The sequence below is a fragment of the Camelina sativa genome, chromosome 9, assembly GCF_000633955.1.
Source record: "Camelina sativa cultivar DH55 chromosome 9, Cs, whole genome shotgun sequence".
NCBI lineage: Eukaryota > Viridiplantae > Streptophyta > Magnoliopsida > Brassicales > Brassicaceae > Camelina > Camelina sativa.
The window spans coordinates 14,735,540-14,742,728 of record NC_025693.1 but is presented as its reverse complement, the minus strand read 5'-3'; the positions used below and the strand labels follow the sequence as shown (position 1 = coordinate 14,742,728).

At 37.5% G+C, this 7,189-nt stretch overlaps 1 pseudogene; it reads left to right on the top strand.

Annotated features, from left to right (window-relative positions):
- On the top strand, positions 5,642 to 6,757 carry LOC104715289 (annotated as a pseudogene).

Sequence of the window (7,189 nt, the reverse complement as noted above, 5' to 3'; positions counted from 1 at the left end):
CTTATCAACATAGCAACTAAACCGTGTATTAGCACATACCTTTGATTTTGCTTGCATTGCACGAACTTCTTTTTGGTCTAATGGAGCAAGAGTAAACTTGCTGTTGTTGAGGCTAAACGAATAGTGATTGGTACGCCCGTTATGTTGGACATCACGATCATATTGCCAAGGTCTACCAAGTAGAACATGCCCAGCTTGCATGGGTGCAACATCACACAAGACTTGATCTTGGTATTTTCCGATAGAGAATGGCACTTCCACTTGTTTTGACACCTTTATCTCCTCTTTGTCATTAAGCCATTTGAGCTTATACGGCCTCGGGTGATTAGTGGTGTTGAGTCCTAGCTTCTCAATAAGAGTAACACTAGCAATATTAGTGCAGGAACCACTATCCACAATTAAGTGACATACCTTATCCTTGATGGTGCAACGAGAATGAAACAAGTTTTCTCTTTGTTCAGGCTCATTCGTTGTTTGTTGGGCTGAGAGTACTCTTTGTATGACTAGCAGCTCGCCTTCATCGGCATAGATGGTGGTTGCATCGGCTTGCACTGGATCGACTTCATCTTGTGAGTCATAACCGTCGGTGGTGATCACCATGACTCGCTTGTTGGGGCACTCTTTCGCCACATGTCCCCTGCCTTGGCATTTATAACAAATTATTTCATGTGATCTTTGAGGGTTAGAGGACTTACCTTGCTCGGCACGGTGAACATTTGATTTGAAACGAGAATCAACAACAATGGATTTTCCTTTGTCTATAGTTTGCGGTGGTGGTGCTTGAACCGTTGTGGGTTGTGGCTGGCTCCACGAGGTGTCTTTGGCTTTAGTCCGGGGATTTGTCTTTTTTTTTATTTGTTGCTCACGTTGCATGGCGAGATGTAGAACTTCTTGTAGGGAGTGGTAGGGCTGCGTCTCCACTTTGCGTTGTATACGATCTTGGAGGCCATCTACAAACTGGGACATGAGAGACTCCTCGGTCTCCTCAAGCTCGAGACGGCTTCTTATGAGTTCAAATTCCTCATAATACTCTTCTACACTCCTAGATCCCTGAAACAAAGCACGAAATTGTTTTAGTAAATCGCGGTAATAATGAGGTGGTACATACCTTTTGCGAAGCTCAAACTTCATGTCAGGCCAGCGTGTGATTTGTTGGTATCTAAGCCTCCTCTTCTCAGCTACTTCTCTGTCCCACCAAGCTAGTGCATGATCCGTGAGACTTGCAACAGCTAGGGCTATCTTCTTTGGCTCTGTGTAGTGATAATACTCAAAGAGGTGCTCCATCCTCTTTTCCCATTCCAAGTAAGCTGAAGGATCAATTTTTCCCGCAAAGGTAGGTGCAGTGAGCTTCACTTCAGGTGGTAGGTTTCTCTCATCTTCACGAACACGGTTTCGGTCTCCTTGAGCTCTTCGATTGGGTTGATCAAAGGCCACGTGCTGCTGTTGAGGTTGTAAGTCTGGTGGTTCCTCTTCTTGATGAGGATCATAGTTGCCTCCTTGAGCTTCAGGCTGCAGGTTCCTTCCTTGGACGAGTGGTGGTGCATTCTGATTCATTTGCTCCAGTTGGGTGAGCCGTGTTGACATGGTTGTCATGTTGACGTTCATGGTAGTGAGCGTAGTCATGATGGTCTCTAGTGTGATAGGATTTTCGTCACCCATAGTTCCTTGCAAAATTCAAAGATAAACAAGAGAGATCAATAGATATCTGAACTAAGCCAAACAACAAAAAACTGAGACAGATCGGAACAGAATTCAAATCAGAAATAGCAAACGAATTTTAAAATTAACAACAAAAATTTTTATGGGTTTTTAAGACTTTAAATAAGCTAAAACAGAAAGAAAATAATTTTTACGAGTTTCTTTTTTTTTATTTTAAAAATTTTATAAAATTCAAGCAAAATAACAAACGAATATAGACTTTTTATGGTTTTTTGTATGAAATTTTAAAACTGAATAAAAACAAAAAACAAAACAAGGAACAAAATAACCTGGTAAGATAGGAGCGTTTAAGCTCTGATACCAATGATACCAGTCTCGGAATCCACCAAGACAAGACTCACGGACTCAAAGACTTAGAAGCTTGGGCGGAAGCGATATGATGGAGAGTAACCGGGTTGATGCTGATTCCACAACACCAAGGGCTAGAGAATATGATCCAAGGGCTATTCCTCGCGAGGATCAGAGACTCTACACGAAACCTAAGTTGTTTGATTCCACAAACTACCTAGAACTCGCAGGAACAAGGATTTGATTCAAGACACAAAGTGTTGAAGCAAACTGAAATTTCTTATTATGCAAAAACGTGTCTTCAAAGGTAAAACGTGATAGAGCTTATATAGAGGCTCAATTACAACATCTATATGCTGAAATAAAGAAAGAAATCTCCACAATTAATGATAATTATGGTCGTTGAAAATTGAATGAGAATATCGGCCAAATCTGGAAAGTTGTGATGCACCTTGAGTCTTGATAACTTGGGGCCGAAGTTGTGGCTTCTTGGGACGTCTAGATACATTCTAGGAAGCTTCTGGATGGTCTTGAAAGTCTCACAAAGGCGCAACACTGAATAAGGAAAAGGCCGCTGTGTCATAAAGACAAACAGATCCAAATAAGGAAAGTTGCACTTTGGCTTTGTCAAGTGAGGTGGGGTGCATCCTAAGATGTGTGGTGAAGTCTCCAAATGATATAGAAGCTCTCCAGGACGCCAAGGGATGCGTTGGTTTGAGCCATTTATGGAAAGATCCATTTTGAGTGATGATTGACTTGCAGAAAGGCTCTCTGAACCATGTCTTGAACTAGCTCGAAACAAGGGTGGCTTTCTTTGATCATCTTCCATAGAATATATGTAGGAAGGTATGTGGAAGGATGTTGCCTCATTAAAAACCTTTCTAGGTAAACCCATTGGGACAAACCCTAGATAAGGGAAAAAGAGTGCAACGGTCCCATTCCAAAGATATGATCTTTCAGCCCGTTGAAGGTCCGCATCACTTCTAGTTCCAGTGGTCAGCTCCAAAGTATGTTTGTTTCTGATTCTTGCACATATCGGAAGGATATCATAGTTCTCCTCAACTGGTACAAGCTGGTTCTCTCCAAAAAGTACTTCAGGCAGTTTATCGGGAAGTTCTTCAGGTTGTACATCAAGAAGTCTGTCATGTAGTACTTCAGCTACTGCTACAGCCGGTAATTCAGCTCCCGTTCTTACATCATACTCGATAAGAAAATGAGCCTTACTTGGAACAACACTTTCAAGTTTCAAACTTTTCTTTGGACTGAGAGAAATCTGGAAAAAAATAAAAGGAATAAAGTATAGAGTGTTAAAGAAACACATAATGTAAGTGGAAAACCTTTACTAAGGTTTGCAAAACAATGAACACATCCGAAACTTTAAAACTAAACCTCAAACTCATAATACAACATATAAAAGGAACAGACGACTAACCTTACAAATTCTTGCTTTATTGGAGACTAGCTTCCATTAGATCTCCCTCGTAATGCAATAGACAGATCAACAAACTTGTTCTATGTCTCTGACTCTCCTCATTCTAACAGAGTTGTGTTGTTATATATGATTTTCCACACTCACTTAGAAACACATATTAAAAAATTGCAAAGAACTTTGACAATCAATACCAAGTATTTAGTAACTTGTACTTGCAAAAAGCCATAATATCCATTATTCATAGCTATGTCAACAGTTTGAGTAAAACACGACAACATATAGGAATCAAATCGAAAACAACTATGCATTATTCATCTTTCTACATTGAAATTGGAAATATAAATCAGTAAATGTTGAATCGAATGCTCTGTTTCAAATCAAAAGACTTACTCATGTTATGAATTCAAAAATTTGGGATTCACCGCTGAAGAACCCTAGCCCCAAATGTTTCACGAATCCATCAAATCCTGAAACGAAACCTAAAAGCACTGTTAGAATTGAACTACTTATTCAGAAACAAAACAAAATTCAAAAAAAAATGTACCAAAAGAATACAAATCATCGATCACAAGCTATAAAAAAAAGCCGTCGGAGATAGAGAACGAAAACCTCGAATTCGAGTGAGATTTGTTCCTTCGATGTTGGATCTTAAACCTCGTGATAGGGATGATGATCAATTTCATCGCAATCGAAGAGCAAGCTAAGAAAAAATTAAGCGTTCTCCGATTTTCAGATTATGAAAAGAGATCTCCGATTTTGATTTTGTAAGGAAGAAGAAGATAAACACTCTATCGTAATTTTATTAATATTATTATTGATTAGTTAAACTTAAAACTTACGTCAGTTTATTAAACGACGTTAAATTCCTTCCTTTATTTGGTTTTTACGTCGGTTTGAGAACCGATGTTAAGAAACCGACGTCTTCTAGTAATTTTCTTGTAGTGATTTTGGAAGCCAAAAACATAAATAAAGTATGTTTTAATTTTATTTTTTCGTTATAAATCACTCCTTAGCACTCATGATGTTTGGTAACTTATTGGTGAGTGATTTAGTAAGTAGTAACGTATATAATACACAGATTTCATTTTTTTTTGAAATACAAGTTTTACGGTTTGACTTAAAATGCATCTTCAGTTTCTTCTTCTTTTACCGTTACAGATAAACTTATAACTATTTAAGTGCTTCTTCTTCTTTTTAAAATAATTCTTAAATGCGGATTGGAGAAATAATTGTTAATAAAATTTATTTAATATATTTTTAATAAGATTTTGAAAGTAAAATTAAGGGTGTAATATATAAATGGGAGATTCTCAAAAATAGCACTAAAATAAGTAATTTTTTTTCTAAATTTAGCACAAAATCTCTAAAATTTCAAAAATAGCACTATATTTCAAAATTAATCTTTCAAAATTAAATTCTAAACTCAAAATACTAAATCCTACACCCTCCCCCCCCCCCCNCCTACACCTCCCCCCCCCCCCTTCTCCAAAACTACCCTAAATGTCAAATTAAGAATCCAAACCTAAAAAAAAATCTAAAAATTAGTTTTAAATATTGTAATGTGTTAAATAGTGCTATTTTTGGAAATTTATTGAGTGTGTGCTATAATTGTCCATAAAACTAGTTTTAGTGCTATTTTAAGGTATTTCTCTATATAAAATATAGTGCTACAAGTTTAAATTTTAAGAAAAACATATTAAAAGTTTAAATATGGTAGAAGATTACTGCATATTAATATATGATTTATACAAAATTTAAATATAAATAAATACCTCAAAATATCTGAAATAGTATTTTAATATGTTATACTTACAATCACATCCACTACCATGATGACCTAATAATAAAAGTTAATTTTTTTTAACACTTAGTAATCACATAAACAGAGGCACAGAGCGTAGCCTGGATGTTTTCCTAGTTATTATTAAACGGGGTTTGTCTAAAGCGACTAACAACTTAAACGGGGTTTAGACAATCGACTTAACCATTTCTTAGAAGACCAATTTTTAGTACCCAACCAACTCTTATCAGAATAGAATCTATAGCAGCTAACTTACATAAAAATGTTTTTTTTTTTAAATACGCGAACTTAACAAAAATAGAATTGTACAAATCCAAATAACTCAAACAAATAGAATTGGGCTTTATTCTATTGTGCCGCGTTTAGGAAGGCCTCAAGGAAAAAAAAAAAACTGAAAGAATATGCAGAAGAAATACATGAAGAAAGAACGAGAAGATGGCCCAAAACCCTCACCGGGGGATTTAAGTTGTGACTCGTACACCCTTTACTTCAAGGGTTTGAGAAAGGGGCAGAGATCAACGGGGTTTCGGGCCGGATTTGGGGTTGCAATTTGCAGAGAAGACGATCGTGATAATCTCTTGTTTCAGATGAAGGGCCACTTGATGAGACCGTCCTTTCAATTTGGGAGGCTGACATTATGGCATTGAAGCTAGGACTAACCAAAGCCCTAAATTTGGGGATCAATCATATCTCAATCTGCTTTGATGATCCTGAGATTTTCGAATTTGTAAGTTTTCTTGGCTGTTAAGATTCTCATCATGATGTGTATTTGTTTGTTTCAATATCCTAATTGATGATTGCCCTTTTAATATGATTAGGTTATGGGGAGATCCGCGCCTAAGAATGAGAAAATCGCCTCGTTGATGGAGGATGTGCAACGTATCAGACAAGGATTTCTAACGAGCATCCCTCTTCTTGTGACTGATAGTCAAACTAAATTTGTCTTTGATCTCGCAAAGGAAGCAATAGTTTCTGACGTGAGCGTAGTACCTACTACGCCCCTTGCTCCTGGAGCTGAGAAGATGTTTTGCGTTGATTCGTGCCTTCATAAGTTCTGTGTGGAGTACATGAAACAACATATAGAACTGAGGCTAAACCAGGGAGGTGTACCAAGATGTCCTCATGTTGGCTGCACATCAAGCCTGGATCCCAAAAGCTGTGCTCATCTTTTGACACCTAAACTAAGAGTGCTGTGGGAACAAAGGTTTAAAGAAGAATCAATTCCTGTATGTGACAGATTCCATTGCCCAAATACAAGCTGCTGGGCTGTGATGTCCAAGACCGAGCTCACTGAATCTAGTGAAGATGGAGTTAGGAGATGCTGCTATGAATGCCGTGAACCCTTTTGCATTAACTGCAAAGTTCTGTGGCATAGTAAGTTGTCGTGCGATGAGTACAAAAAAAGGTCGTTGGGTCGAAAGCCTAGTACAACAGTGTCGCGTCAATGTAGAAGTTGCCAACATATGATCAAACTATCGCAAGAACGCACCGTTGTAACTTGCAGGTATCATCTCTAATCACATTCTATTTTTAATTATTACTTATTATTATGTGTCAAATCCTCTTCCGACCATTTGATTATGTTTTCGGCTTCTGTCATGTAATGTTATGTACTTATGTTCATGGTTGATGTGTTTAGGTGTGGCTATAGGTTTTGCTACAAATGTGGATCTGAATGGAAGTCTGGAGGTTGCTCTCTGTTGGAATTCTTACTTTGACCTCTGTTTTACTCACAAAGGTTTGATCTCTCACTTTCTCTCTTTCACTCTCTTTGTTTCACTTTCGTTGGTGTAGAGAGAAAGGATCCAAGAAGCGTTTATGCTTAACCTTCTACATCGATAATATCTTGGATAAGGTTATCTTACAACATTACATCACTTTTATACTTAGGTTTCATTCTTAACCTAATTACTATAGCTAACCAACCAAACCCACTAACATTTGTAGGC